Consider the following 14,338-nt stretch of genomic DNA (forward strand, 5'->3'; position numbering starts at 1 on the left):
GCTACTAATTGGAGGTGGGCTGCAGCTATGAAAAAAGAAAATGGAGCCTGGGATGTTTCAGGTAAAGTATTTGCTACAGAGGAAGAGAGAAGATTTTTATCTAAACTGACTGCTTATTTTCAATGAGAGTAGAGATTTACTGGGGCTTAAGCAGAGGAAAAACTACCAGAACAATAAGGCAGAAGAGAGAAAAAAAAATTTGCTGTGTTTAGACTCACAAAACAAAAGCCATTTAACGAAAGAAAGCCCAAGCTGTAGGTTTCTGTTTCTGTTTATTTAATAATCTAATGTTTGTAAAGTTTGGGGAAATAGCTGAGTCTGGAGAACAGGCATCTGATCCATGCATTTATCCTGACCAGCAGCCTTCAGAGTCTGAGGAAATGGCAAAGTGACCCTAGAGATGCAGCTCCTCATTTTTAACTCTTACAGTGTGCGCTCCAGTTGCAAGTCTTAATATGGAGGGGTCATAAACTGACTGGGGATTCTATATAAAAGTGAAAGCCACAAGATGGTGCTGACACTCCTTACTGTGGTTGAAGGCATTGTGAGAGATTTAGCAGAATATGCAGCAGCAATAAAGTCAGTGGATCACTTCAGGCTGCAGTTTGTGGTTAAGCATTGATTTTTGGTAAGAAGTCCCAATGCATTCTTAGTATATTGGAGGGAAAGAGGGAATTAAAGGAATTAAAAAGGTGATGGTTATTTCTGAGGTTGTTGTTTCATCAATCAGTGATTGATGAAATAATGAAATTGAGGAATAAAAAAAAAACCACATCTTTGTTATCTCTGATTACAATCCTTGAATTTTGGTGCCTTTTAAATGCCAAGGACAAAGTCTGCTGTGCCCACAGTGTTGCTGACTGCTTGTGCTTCTCTGCTGTTTTCCTCTTGTGCTTGCATTAAGGGAGGGACTGCTTTGGGAGATTGGCTTGGTAATCTCTGTACAGCATCTTGAAAGGAGTGAACAGGAGATGAACTGCAGAAACCCAGTAGAGAGCTCCTGGTGGTGTTTATGGAGAGGAAAAACACTGTTGGCAAAAATGTTCCTTGGGAACTTTGTAGTCAGCTGAACCCAAGAAACAATGAAGTCCGGTTGACAGCTACATAAACTTGTCCCCTGCCCTGAGAGCAGCCTGCCTTCCCTACCCTTCTCTCCTGTCTGCCAGCACAAGCATCATGCCTCTGTTCATTTATCATTGTGGCCATGAAGAGGGAAGGCTTATCCTTGTCAATTCTTTCATTCAGCCACCAGCACAATCTTTCACTGTTAAGAAAGACAATGGTTTGCTACTTTTCTCAAAAATGAGAGGGAGTGCACTTTCAGAAGTGCTAAGTGCTATGGAATGCCTTTCTTCCAGTGCTATGTCATCTTTTGCTCCTGAAATGCATCATATGCATTTTTCTTTTTAATAAAATGAGACCAAATGTGTTTAAGTTTATACCCGAAATGCCTGAAATGCATACTGCATTCAATAAATATGATAAATTAAGATCTTACAAAGAATGTCCTTGCTGACTCTTGGGGTAGAGAGGGCCATTAAATCTATACTTCCAAATATCTAAGTGTGCTTACTTAATCAGTTTCAAAACTTTGGCTACCAGCAGAATTGCTTTTATGATTGAAAGTGCAATACTGTTTACTCAAAGTTCTGGCTGACATTAACTGCACAGACCATTCTAAAACACTCATGTTTAAAAGGAAGAAAATAAAACCTGTGAAACTTCTGTACTCTTCTGACCTTATTGTAGGATTGAGTCTAGAAGCTACTGAACTTTCTGATTTGGATCCAGCAAAGCAATGAAGTGGATGCTTAATGAACTTAAGAGTTGACAATTTATCTGCTTCTCTAATTATTCTTACCGCTTATGAGTGAGAAATTAAAATCTGCCTAGATACAATGAGCTGGTAGTTCCTGTAGAAGTGTATTTGGAAATTCCAGCCAGCACTGATCATGCTGTTGGTTCAATGCATTTAAAACTGGCAATGCTAGCACGTGCCTCCTGAACTGTTGTACCAGTGCGCTTCAAACTTGTCTTTAGAGAGCATCTTTAGAGATGGAAGTGCATTTACTCTCCGGCATTCTCTTTGTGCTAATTTTGAAACTAGCTGGAAGACCTGGCCATCCTGTTTATCTACAGTGTGGATATTTGCCCTTTTTGCTGATCTGAGGTTGGCACATCATTGCACAAGTTCAAGCAGGAATCTCATGTTATCCATGTTTGCTTCCTGCTGGTGCTTTGTGTGAACCTAAACTCAGGAGAGACTGTAATACTCAATCTCCTCCTCATATCACCACTTAGCAAACACAGACTTAGATTTATAACATTTAATTATTTTTGATTGCCTTATTTGGATAGGCAAATTTGGATGTCCAAACTTATTTGGGTAGTTTTTCTTGGGTATATTTCTACACTGTCGATTGAGAACTGTTGGGGCAATAAGAATTATTTTGAATATCAGAACTTCATGGAGACTCCTTTTCTCTGGGCAATATTTTGGTTTTGTAAGCTACTCAATTGATGAAGAAAAGGGTTAGGATGGATTTTGAATCAGTAATTGAAGAACTGGTTTTTACCTAAGGATATGTCTTCCTGCCACTCTTCCAATTGCAGCCTTCTAGTGCTAGAGGATCTTCAAGGCTTAGTGCAAGAAGGAAATTTTTAATTAGTCCTTTAAATCAAAGAAGGGTTTGTGAACAGCAATCTGTTTCATTCTCCTGTCAATGACATGCCTTTCCCTGTGAACAGTGTCCTTATCTTGCATATTTTATAACCAAAACACTACTAAAAAATAAGCATAAAATTATTATTTAGTGTCTGCTTGTTAACTTTACAGAATCAAAAGAAGACTTTCCCAGTTTTACTTCCAGAGAAATTAAGGGTCTAACAATAGAATTCTTTTTATTTTGTTTCTCATTAGAAAATATTACACAGTTAAACCTTGAAGTGTTCTATATGTAAGTAACTGATATATCCTTGAGCAGGAAAAACCCTAACTTTTATTATAAGTCCACTTTTGATAGTCACATCAAAGAACATGAACCAAAAAACCCACCCAAACATCTAATGTGTTTTCTTTATTTTTTTCCAATGTTTTTAATGAGCTGTTTCATTTTTCTGTGGATAATGAAGCCTTGGTCCTTTAAAAGAGAAAGGATGTGTCAAGAGTTTCAGATATTAAGCGGGAAGCGTTCATGTGTAGCCCTGCAGTACAAGACTGAGACAGAGAGCAGGAGCTGTACAACTGAAATGGAATTAACTACATAAAATAGCTCCAGTAAAGCCCTTATTTCTTTTTCCTCTGTTGTTAAAGCCCAATTTAAGGTAACCAATCTTTGTATCCCATTACTCCCCTCATTGAAAGAAGAGTAATGAAGTTCAAGGAAAAAACCTGGAATTACCAATTTGAAAAATGCCATCCTGTCTACCCTTTCAACTACTGTATTTCCCTCTTTTTGCTCATTTTTAACATTTTTAAAAATATTTCTTCCTCTTCAGTCATTCCCCTGATTGTATACCTCTGAAAATCTATTTTCCTTCTCCTTCCTGCCTGCTTCTTTGTTCTGTTCTGTTCACATATTGTGAATTTGTTCCCTATTTGCTACCTATTTTGCATTCTTCATTTATAGCATTTCCAGGGAAAGGGAGCTTGCAGCTATGCATCTCTGCTTGCCCCCAGCCTGCTTCTGCTCGGCTCTGAGGAGGTGATGGCTGGAGGGAGCTCCATGTATGCAGCTTTTCCTCTCACGCTGGCTGCGGTGTCCCATGCCTGGATCACAGGTGAGGTGTTTTGCTTCGCTTGAGACTTTAGGAAACTGAAAGGTTCAAACTGAGACAACAAGCACAGCAAGCCACTGTGGTGCCTGTACCTCCCATTCAGTCAGGATGGAGGATGCCCATGGAGGTGGCAGGCTGCTGCTGAGGGCCAAGGGGAGAGTGGATCACTTCGTTCTGGAGAGCTGGTCCATGGCCAGCTTCTAGCTGGTAGCCTATTCCTGTAACAGATGAGCAGAGGGCTTATTTGCCAGATGTTGGTTTGGTGTCCAGTAGAATATTTGCTCCTGAGTGCTTGTGTCTGATTGCTTTCAGCTCTGCCATGGCATTTATGTCTAAGCCATGTGTTTTGGTTGAGAAGACCAAGTAGCATTCACTGTAAAGAGTAAAAAACTCTTGGACAGAATTCCTAAATGTACTGACATGCTTCCTGTTGAATCCCAATTACCCTGCTGGAGCCCCCTTAATCCTGAGTTTTATCTTGCAAGTCAGGACTTTGTTTAAACTCTGTTGGAATCAATGGAAAGACTCACTTGCAGAGCAGCATGAGGTAATTGAACATATGATAAACAAAATTTCTATTTAAATATACCACTGCTCTCTCTGTCTGTGCTTCCTTTTGTCCATTGTTTCCTACCTCATTTTTCCCTTCTGTCCTGGAAATAAAGCTGCAGTAATCTGAAATGGGTATTTGACTATCTGTTGTGTGCATAGGAAAAAAAAACCTGAGGTGTATGTCAGACATCACTCTGGAGTTACAGAAGTAATTGCTGCTTTTCAAATGACAGGTTCTCAAAGCCCAGTAATCTTTTCCACATCAGGACTAAAACTTACAAATAAACTTACCTCATGCAGAAATACCTACAGACTTCTTTCTTATTCTTCTAAGTGCTTCCCCTGGATGCCTCTTTCTCCCTTGCCAAAAATACTGTCATTCATATCCTTGAAGCACTTCAGTTTTTAAGATGAAAATATTGAAGAGTGAAAATAAATTATTGGAGATTAATTTTGTGGGAGAAGGGAGAGTGTTCATGCAGGTCTATGCATAAAGATAAGAACATGCTGTACCTCAGGCTTGCTGAAAACAGGCTTTTATTATTATTTTTTTCCCTTAGGCAGATATTACGTTATGCCATTCTGTGTACAGTAGGCGAGGGAGAAAGAAACAGAAAGGTGGAGCCATTATTCAACTATTTTGCATGATCACAAGGGTAGTGTTTATGAAGTCAAACCAGAAATCAGATGTCTCTAGGTGATCTTCAAGTTAGCAGGTTAAACAAAGTATTATCTCTTGCTATCAGTACAGCTGGTTATTGAGAACCTGTATTAGTAAACATCCAACGTTGCATTAAAATAAAAGGCATCTTTGGCAGAAATTATAAGCAGTGAAGCTGTAACAGTAAAAAATTGTAGCTGTATATTTTACTGGTTTGAGTCATATAATAGTCTTGAACTGAGACTGCAAGAGGGTGAGGATGAGATTAAATGAGTCATTGTTAAAAATAGGATGTGGGATTGAATTAAATGTTGAATGTGCTGGGCAGCTGAATAGAGGATGAAATTTGCAGTGAGAAATAGACAGTGTCTGTATCATATAAATGTTGATTACTATATAAACACATAGTGACTAGGGACAAGAAAGGGACTGCAGAGGCAAGAAAGGCATCTGACTGGTCCAGTGGTAGGTGTTTCCTCCCAGGCAGGGAGATGAGGCACAAGGCTTTTTAGTCTTTCTTTATGCTGAATACCATGAGTAACAAGTGGGGAACTGACTGTAAAAGCCAACTGGAAATAGCGAAAGTAAAATTCAGCAATTTTGGTGTATATAGAAAATCATGAGCTCAGCTTGGTTTTATGGCTGGTTAGAATGGGGTTTCTCTCATGGCTAAGGGATGCAGTAGTTCAGCTCATGAGGTGAAGGAAGAAGTGGTCACTTTTAATGACAAAGGTGGCAGAAATTATGATCTCTGGCTATTACTGGGAGCACAATGTTTCAGCCAGTAGACTAGAAGGCCTCTAGCCTGATCCAGCCCACCAAGTTTTAACTTCTATTCCTACAGAGTTTAAAGGTGTTGAGCTGGAGCAGTGGTTCACCTGCTTGTCACTGTCACCCATATGGCTTAAAAAAATTCCCTGATGAACATTTTTGTCAGAGTAGAGTAGCTACTAGTAACTGTGTTGGATGAGCAAGCTTTAGATAAAAAGAATGATGCATTATGCTGATACTGTGTGGGCATCTAAGTCCTCAGTTTGGTTTAGATACTGTAGGGGAAAAAATCACATTTCTCTAAGCTTGTTTTCTATCCTAATTTTGGGAATGGGTGACATTAAAAAGCAAGTTTTTTCAAAAATTAAACAAACCAGCAGACGATGTGCTGGTCACCGTGGAAACCAGGCTTTTGATGAAGAGGTTGTATATCTGGTAATACTTTGTACTGAGTTCTGATTACAACAAAAATCTACATTTCTTTAAAATTCTTTCACATCCTTTTCTGCTCCACAGTTTACTTTTTAGAAGATAGGAAGGAAGAAGCTGTAAAATAAGATATTTGCTTTTAAAGTACAGAAAAGTTCTTATTTCAGCAAAATAGGGAATCCATTTTGCTGAAGCAAGGTTTTTATGTGAGGCTAGAACATGCAAATGGAAGTGGTGGCAAAGGAATTCAACAACTCTTTGGACATGCATCAAGCTTAAAGAGCTTAAAGGCCAATTGCTTCAAAGAATATGTCCAAAACTCTCTGAATAAGGCAGTACCTAAAACTGGACATTTGCAGAAATAACGCCCCTGAATTCATAAACATCCAGTCTCATGATCTCAGTGAAGTTATTCATGCACACTGTGGGCTTAGTTCAGAAACACTATCTTGTATAACTTAGCAACCCTGAATTTTGTGCTATGTTAAAAGCTTTAATAAAAGTATTATTAATTTTTTTTAGTTGAGCTCAGATATATGAATCAGGCAGTGAATATCCAAAAGCTAAAAGAGAAGAACCCGTAATGACTGAATAAAAATGGTTTTACACAAAAATCTTGGGATTGAATGATGTAAGCTTCAGTAAAACAGCTTCTGAGACAATTCAGAATAACATAATGTAAGGTCATCTTCATAGGAGTGGGAAATTCTCATTTAATGGGCTTATGTATATAGGAGAGCTGATCCAGGACTGAGGTAGCTTCAGTGCATCTTTTCAGATGCAGTTGTAATATTGTCCTAAGACTCACAAGCAAGTGATAATGTTCTTGCATCATGAACACACTTTTCATTCTTATTTTGTTTCCCAATTCTTCAAAATATAGCATATACAGAGGAGAGTTTGGCTCAGAGAACAAAAGCCTCATTTTTTCTTTCAGGCATACTGTTTAAAATTTTCTTTGGCATCTGAGGAGACTTGACTTAGATTTGAAGGTCTTAGTAGAAGTATTTTTTCTTAATATTGTTTTACATTGATTTAGAATTTGAAGCAACCTAGCAATGCAAAACACTTCAAGCATGTCAGTGTCTAGAAATTGTTTGCATACATGATTAGTTGCAGTTTTGCTATTTTGATATTTCATTTAAAAATATGATTATTCTTGTTTCAACATTTACATGACAAGTAAATATTTGACTCTGCAGATGCTGTGCATGGCTGTCTTTCAAGACTGAAAAAGTCCCTCTAGCTCCATATGCAGTACTTTGTTTTTCAAAATTATTTGTTTTGTTGCAAAAAAGACACTGATTTTTTGTGTTAAATTCACACGTTTCTTTCAATCTGTTCCTTGCTTATACAAGGTAAAAAAGCTCCTGCTTAATAAATCTAGGATTTTCTGTGGCGGTGACAAATGTATTAATTTAGTAACCTGGGCTAATTTTCTATATTAATATATCTTTATGCTGAGCACTTCTGGAAAAAGTAAATCAGTGTAATGTGTAGTTAATCAGTGTAAATGTGTTAGTAAACCACTCTGAAAATACTAATATCTGATTATTCACATTTACATTAAGTTATTTAAATAGTTGGTTTTACTTTTGTAACTGAATTAAAACATAGGTGTATTTCTAAGGTCTAGACCTTCCAGTCAGTCCTCTGTAAAGGGCTTTTATTTTCCAAGAGGAATAAGCTGATTAATCATAAATACTGCTGGGACCATGATGGATGACCTTGCAAAATATTTAAGCTAATGTGTACTTTTTAGCAGGCAAGCAATCTTTTTATGTTAGTGGTTCTTTCCTGAGCTTTTGGATTGACATTCAAGTGTTTTGATCAGTTAAGTCTCGAATGCTCAGGGTGGTTGATGCCACTCCAGTGACAGGATTTGGCTGTCTTTGCAGATGGCCTCAGAGTGCACCTTTGCTTGTTGTAAGGAAACTTGCCGCTTGGAGTATTCTGGGAGGTTTTCTTTATAAAAATTTCTTTGGCAGCTGAAGTAATGAATTCATTTAGTCTGCATTGAAATAGAAACAAAGTCCTTTTACAAATTCCATAACTTTTTGCCAAGAGGTTGGACTTAACAGTCTCATGAATTTATTCTTGAGAAACGTTGACATTCTGCGATGTTGCTGCAGAAACACGTGTGCTTGAAAATCTTCAAGTCTTCTGATAACTGACATCCACTCTGAAGCTTCAGAAGGTTTTTCCCTCCTCATTTTGTTTTATAACAATTTTCAGCTGAGGAACTCTGTGGTTGACTCCACTGTGTGTGAAGGTAGGTGTGCTGAGGAAGTTTGTTTCTACTACGAGTACAAGTTTCTCTGAATTGGGAGTCAAAGGGACAGCTGGGAGACTTCTTTTACAGGCCAGATCTGTCTCCTATAAATTTTTTTCTGCAATGTGGTTGATCCCAGTGAAGAGCTGAAAGCAGACTGAAAATGGAAAGATTTGTAAGGTAAGTATGCAACAAATATTCCAGATGGTTTGTTATTTATCAAAAAGTGAGATGGTCCTGAGGGGGCTGAAAATACCTCAAAAGTTACCTAAGCTTGGAGAAATGTATTAGAGAGCATGATGGCACTCTGTGATCAGAGGGCCTGGAGGGCCAAGTGGGACCTCAATCCTGCACTTTGATATTCTAGAATCTGGGGAGAAACCTTGGGAAATGGCAGCAGCTCTACTGTTAAGGAAAAATAAGCCAGGAGTGGCTTTGCTGCTTGTTAAAAAGCAGATGAGAGCAACAACAAAAGGTCAGGAAGCTGCCAATAAATGTGGATATAGGAGCTGGGAGGCTCTGCTTGGGCAGGAGGAAAGTGGTTGATCCAGCAGCCCCTGGAATGCCCCCAGGGCTCAGCTCTGGGCAAATGCAGCTGTCCTATTTCTTTCCCCCTACAGCAAAAAAGGTGCTTCAGGAGTTTCAAGTGATAGTTCAGGGAAGGTTCTGTCATCTTATAAAATAGGGTTTGGTTCTTTTGTTCTCCTCTGTAACTTTGTCATCAGAAGCCAGCTTTTGGCTCTGACAGAATAAAATTGTACTGCTTTCACCTTTTCAATCTTGTTATTAAAAATGAATCCCAAAGAAGCTGGCAATCTTAATGTACATTACTCTTCCAATTACAGCCAGTATGTATGGGCAGGCACTTGGGAGGTAGAAAGGACACCTTCTGCCAAACTACAAGGACAGTTTAAGGACTGGGATCATGAGAGGCCAAGTTACAGGGAGAAATCTTCCTGTCTGGCAGAGATTAGCGTGCCCTCACACCTCACAGAGGTTGTGGAAAACCAGCTCAATCCTTTCTTGGGTGCCTCATGTTGTGTTTGAAAATGGTGGTGTGGAAGCTGTAATTGCTTTGCTTCCATGCTGGTCTGTTGAGAGGATTTGATTTTTGCACTGAGGATTCCCTTGTGCTGTTCTGGCCCAGCCACTGGGATCTCATCAGTGGGGTTTGTGGTTTGCAGCCCCTCTCCCTTTGGGAATGTGCTGCTGCCTCAGCAGAGGCAGAGCCACCATGGGGGCAGGCATGGCAGGAGGGACTGAGCACTTGTTGAGGTGGCCTGAGCTGGCCCTGCTGCGATGAAAGCTGCAGGCTGACCCATGCCAGTGTCCTTCAGCTCACTCCCCACCTGCCCAGACAGAATTCTGCCCACTGTTTGCTGCAGGCACATGCAGGGGGCAGAAAGCTCAGCTCAGCCAAAGAGCAGAGCATGGACACTGGGCTGTGCCCGCGGTGCTCGTGGGGTGGTCTCCCAGTCACCTTCCTCACCAACCTGACTTGCTGGCGGCAGGTTGTTCTGTCATGGCTTTGCTCAGATCCCTGCTGGGACAAGAAAACTGAGGTGTTTCATCTAGTCAGGAATTTATCACCTGATCAGGCTCTCTGAAGGGAAACCAAGGGTAAATAGGAAGATACAGGGGAGCAAAACCCATCTCACTTTCTGGCAGTCCACGCTTTAGTGGCAGCAACCAGGACAGCCTGATCCCCACATTGTCATATGGGTTCATATGAAATCATAAGTGTAAGTTGTTTTTCTGACTTTAAGTGTACACTGAGTTTTATTCCCTGTAAAGTTAACAATTTTTTTCTGAGTGTATGGCTATGAGACTAATGGTTCTGCTGCACTATGGAAATATAACAAAATCTTCCTTTTCAAGCCCCAGGCAACAAAGTGACAGAAATGTGAGGAAGGAAGGTGAAAGGAGAGAAAAAAACAGCTTTATAGCTAAAGTTGATATTAATAATTTGTTTGCTTTATTTTCTGCATGTCATAGATTATTTGAACGAATTGATCAGTCTCATTTGGTGTTCCATATGCATGGGTGAAAAATGATCTCTTTTCTGGCTTGTCATTACCTCTTGTTCTACAGCTACTTGTGGTGATCATATTTTCTTAAGTCACTTTCTTCCTGATGGTCTTTGCTTAGTGTGGAAATGGCGATTAATCTGAATAACCAAACCATTACTTCTTTCAGGGCTACAATAGCACTCAAATCCCAGCTCTTTTATATAAACATGAGGGGGAAACAAAGCAACATTTGAAAATTGTTGTTCTGAATCTGTGGCTCTAGGAAGCATGGAGCAGGTCAAAAAGTCAATATGGAGAATTTTTTTATTTTAAAGAACCTTTCTCAGGCGATGACAGGAAAAGAGAACCAGAGCATGGCTGCACACAAAACCTACTCCTGCTTTCAGGAATGTCTTCAAATAATAATATTTGAAATAAAATATATAAAAATTAATAATATTATTATTTATACTAAAGTAATATTTATTCTGTATGATTGTATAATATAGTATTATGTAATATAATATTTGTTATAAATCCTCATATAATTATATAATATAATATATCTATTATATATAATAGATATATTACATTATATATTATATATAGACATATATAGATAAGATATGTAATATTATAAATTATATCTATAATATATCTATATATAATAGATATATATAGTTATATATCTATTATAGTTATATATATCTATAGATAATAGACATATATTGTATCTATAATGTACCTATATATCTAATACAATATAATTATATTAGATAGTAATATTATTATATATTATCTAAATATATATAATTAAATATTAATATTATATTTAATAAAATTTAATATTATAGCAATATATAATTTGAAAAAAACATAATAATAGATGGAAGTTAATATTTCCATGTGTGCAGTGGTCATTCATCATTCTTTGGTAGTACTGGGGATGCTGAGAGTGTGCCACAATAAGCAGGTAGTGTTTGTTTGGTTCGTATTTCTAGCCTCTCTTCCTAATTACCTCTTGTACTTTGCACAGGACATTTCCCCCTCAGCGTGCATGGGGAGCTGCAGATGGAGTGTGGTGATGTATCATTAGTGCCAGCTGGACACTGCTGCTTGCAGGATGCTTTAACAGCAGAGTAATCAGCACCTAGGTCAGCAATCTTTCCATCCAGTTGTACTTCCATGTCATAGCAGCAGTTATCAAATCTCTAAGCAACACAACAGCTTTTTCCACCAGGGATTTTCAAGTCCTTCAATCTTCTTTCCTTGCATATGATTTATGGGGGTGTCAGGCAACTCTTGCTTAAGACCTAAAGTAACTTTAGCTCCAGATATCAATATAGATTCATTATAGGCCCTTACAGGAACAGCTTTGTTGGCTTACATGTGGATTTTCTTCATGAATCTCTCTGTTGAACTGTATAGGACTTGGTGCTTTTTCTGTCTTCCAGGGCTGGCACATCAATGTGTAGGTGTCTTCCATTTTGCCAGCAAGAACTGCTTCCTTTTCTTCACTACAAAGGAGAAAGCACTCCCGAGTAGGTGAAATATTTTTAAATTAAATATAACAGCAGTTACACTGAAAATAATCATAAAATAGTAAATTATAAGTGCTCCACTAGAAGGGATTTGGATGTGTGTGTGTATGCAGAGGAGAAATGGGAACTAAAACAGTGTATACAGATCGAATCTAGTGAATGGTATTACTCAAGCAGAACTATTGCAGTATCAGTGTCTTTTTGTCTCTCATACTTTGAGACTGGGGTGTTCCACTTGGGAAATTTTTGGGAAACTTCCATTTCCCAAACTTTTAGTATTTTTTGTTCTTTTTTTCACCCTAGATTAAAATTTAGACACGTTACTGCTGTCTCAAAACTTGCTAGACTAGTCCTGTCTAAGCAGCAGATCTGTGGTTATGTGTTGGAGCTATTGTACTGCACCTTTGGCTTCTAGGTGAACTGAGGTTACTAATTTCCCACTGAGCTTCCATTATAAGTGTTGAAGTTAGATGACAGAGCACATTGCTACACCACAGAGACAACACTAGTCTCTCATACAAAACCATACTTTGAAATGTTGAAAAACAATTTTGAAATTCTTTTTTTTTCAATTTTTTTTTTCACATAAAAAAAAAAAAAGAAATGCATCTAAATTGACAGGGAAGGGAGGAAATCAATACAAGGGTTTCATAAGGCAAGAACTAAATAAAGCATTTCTGTCTGCTTCAGTCAAAATAGCTCACACTGTCCCATAAAGTTTCTTCACTTAAGTAAGCCAGAAGAATCTGTAAAAATATTGCAGAAAACCTTTGTCTTCTTGTCCTCACTATAGCTCACTCTTCAGTTTACCTGGCAAGCTGAAGAAACTGGAGTGCTGACATTTTTAGGCTCTTTCTACACTGGAGAATCAACAGCAGTCTAAAAATATTGTGTATTTTAGTTCACAGGTTTTATGTATCACCATAGGATACAGGGATAATAATCATTAAATACACACAAAATACTGAGTTAGTCACAAACAGATACTAATTTCATTGCATTTTGTCGATTGCATTCAGTCCTAAGTGCCGTGTGGTGAGATTTATTTCTTGGTGGGAGCCCAGTTCTTTTGAGCTCCTTTTATAAGGCATTTTACAGGGGGATACAAGCTGTTATTAAAAGGTTGTTTTGAATTACTGTTGTCTGTGCCTGGCAGTATTTATGAACGTGTCCTGAAGAGATGCATTTGCAAGTATAGTTTCAGTTATATGCACTACTTAAGGATTTCTATTTTCATTTCTCTTGCTTTTGGTATTGCAGAGATCCAATGTAATTATTAATGGTTACATTTTTAGAATTTCTTTTTCTTACATTAAAAATCCATGAAAACCCGGAAAGCCCAAATAAATAATCAATTTTGTGGTTATTTTATTTTTGTTTCATACTTAAAAATTTAATGGTTGGATGCCTGAAAATGGTCTGTGCTTCTGAATGAGCTGAAATACTGAACCACCTAATTAGATACTAAGTTAATTTAAAAAAAACTTCACTTTCTGCAAGAACACTTAATAATCCCATTACTATTTGTAAGATGCACTTAAAATATTTCTATAGAAGAAAAACTCCTTTAAACTTCAATAGAGGAGACTAAGATACGGGGAGCTCAACCCAGCCTTGGTAGGTGTGGTGGTATTAAAAGGTCAGCATCACATGGAGTCACTCTGTCAGAGTCTGATCAGCCAACATTTGAAACTTCTCAGTGTGAGATCTTTTATGTAGGCCCTTGCTGAGAAAAAGAACCCAGTATAAAAATCTCTTCTTTTCTTGGCTCTGCCTGAAACACCTGTTGAAGGAATTCAGGCTCTTTGATTATGATGTGCATGTGTGTGTATATATTCACCAGTGGATATTACTATTATTTAGTGGTTATCACTAACAGTTTTGCTGCTGTTTGTTTCTATTTGAGAGATTTGCTTGAGTGATTGTTCTTGAAGTTTGGTGGGGTGTTTTAGAGTTGCAGAGTAATTTAGGTTAGAAGGCATCTTGAAATGATCTTGTCAAGTTCCTATACCAGGAACAGCTTAGATCAGTTCAGATTTTTATTGTTTCAAAAGAGATTAATTCCTACTTGTTAATAAAGGTATGGTAAACTTCAAATGAGAAGTTAATAAAACACTTTGTCTCTTCAGAGAGATCATGCATTTTTAATTATTATGTTTTATTTAAATTATTATTTACTTAAACCTCTAAAAGGTCAGCAGTGAACATGCCAAGTATTTAACAGTCTCTACTATTGTAAGCTCTCAAATGTTTGTCACATGTGAATGCATCGTGTCAGGGTGTCTGAACCTAAAGGCCCTTCAAATCTCAGTGGCCTATTCATGAC

Source organism: Melozone crissalis, unplaced genomic scaffold, assembly GCF_028551555.1.
Source record: "Melozone crissalis strain CALT ecotype California unplaced genomic scaffold, PUWL_Pcris_2 ptg000004l_1, whole genome shotgun sequence".
In the NCBI taxonomy this organism is placed as follows: domain Eukaryota; kingdom Metazoa; phylum Chordata; class Aves; order Passeriformes; family Passerellidae; genus Melozone; species Melozone crissalis.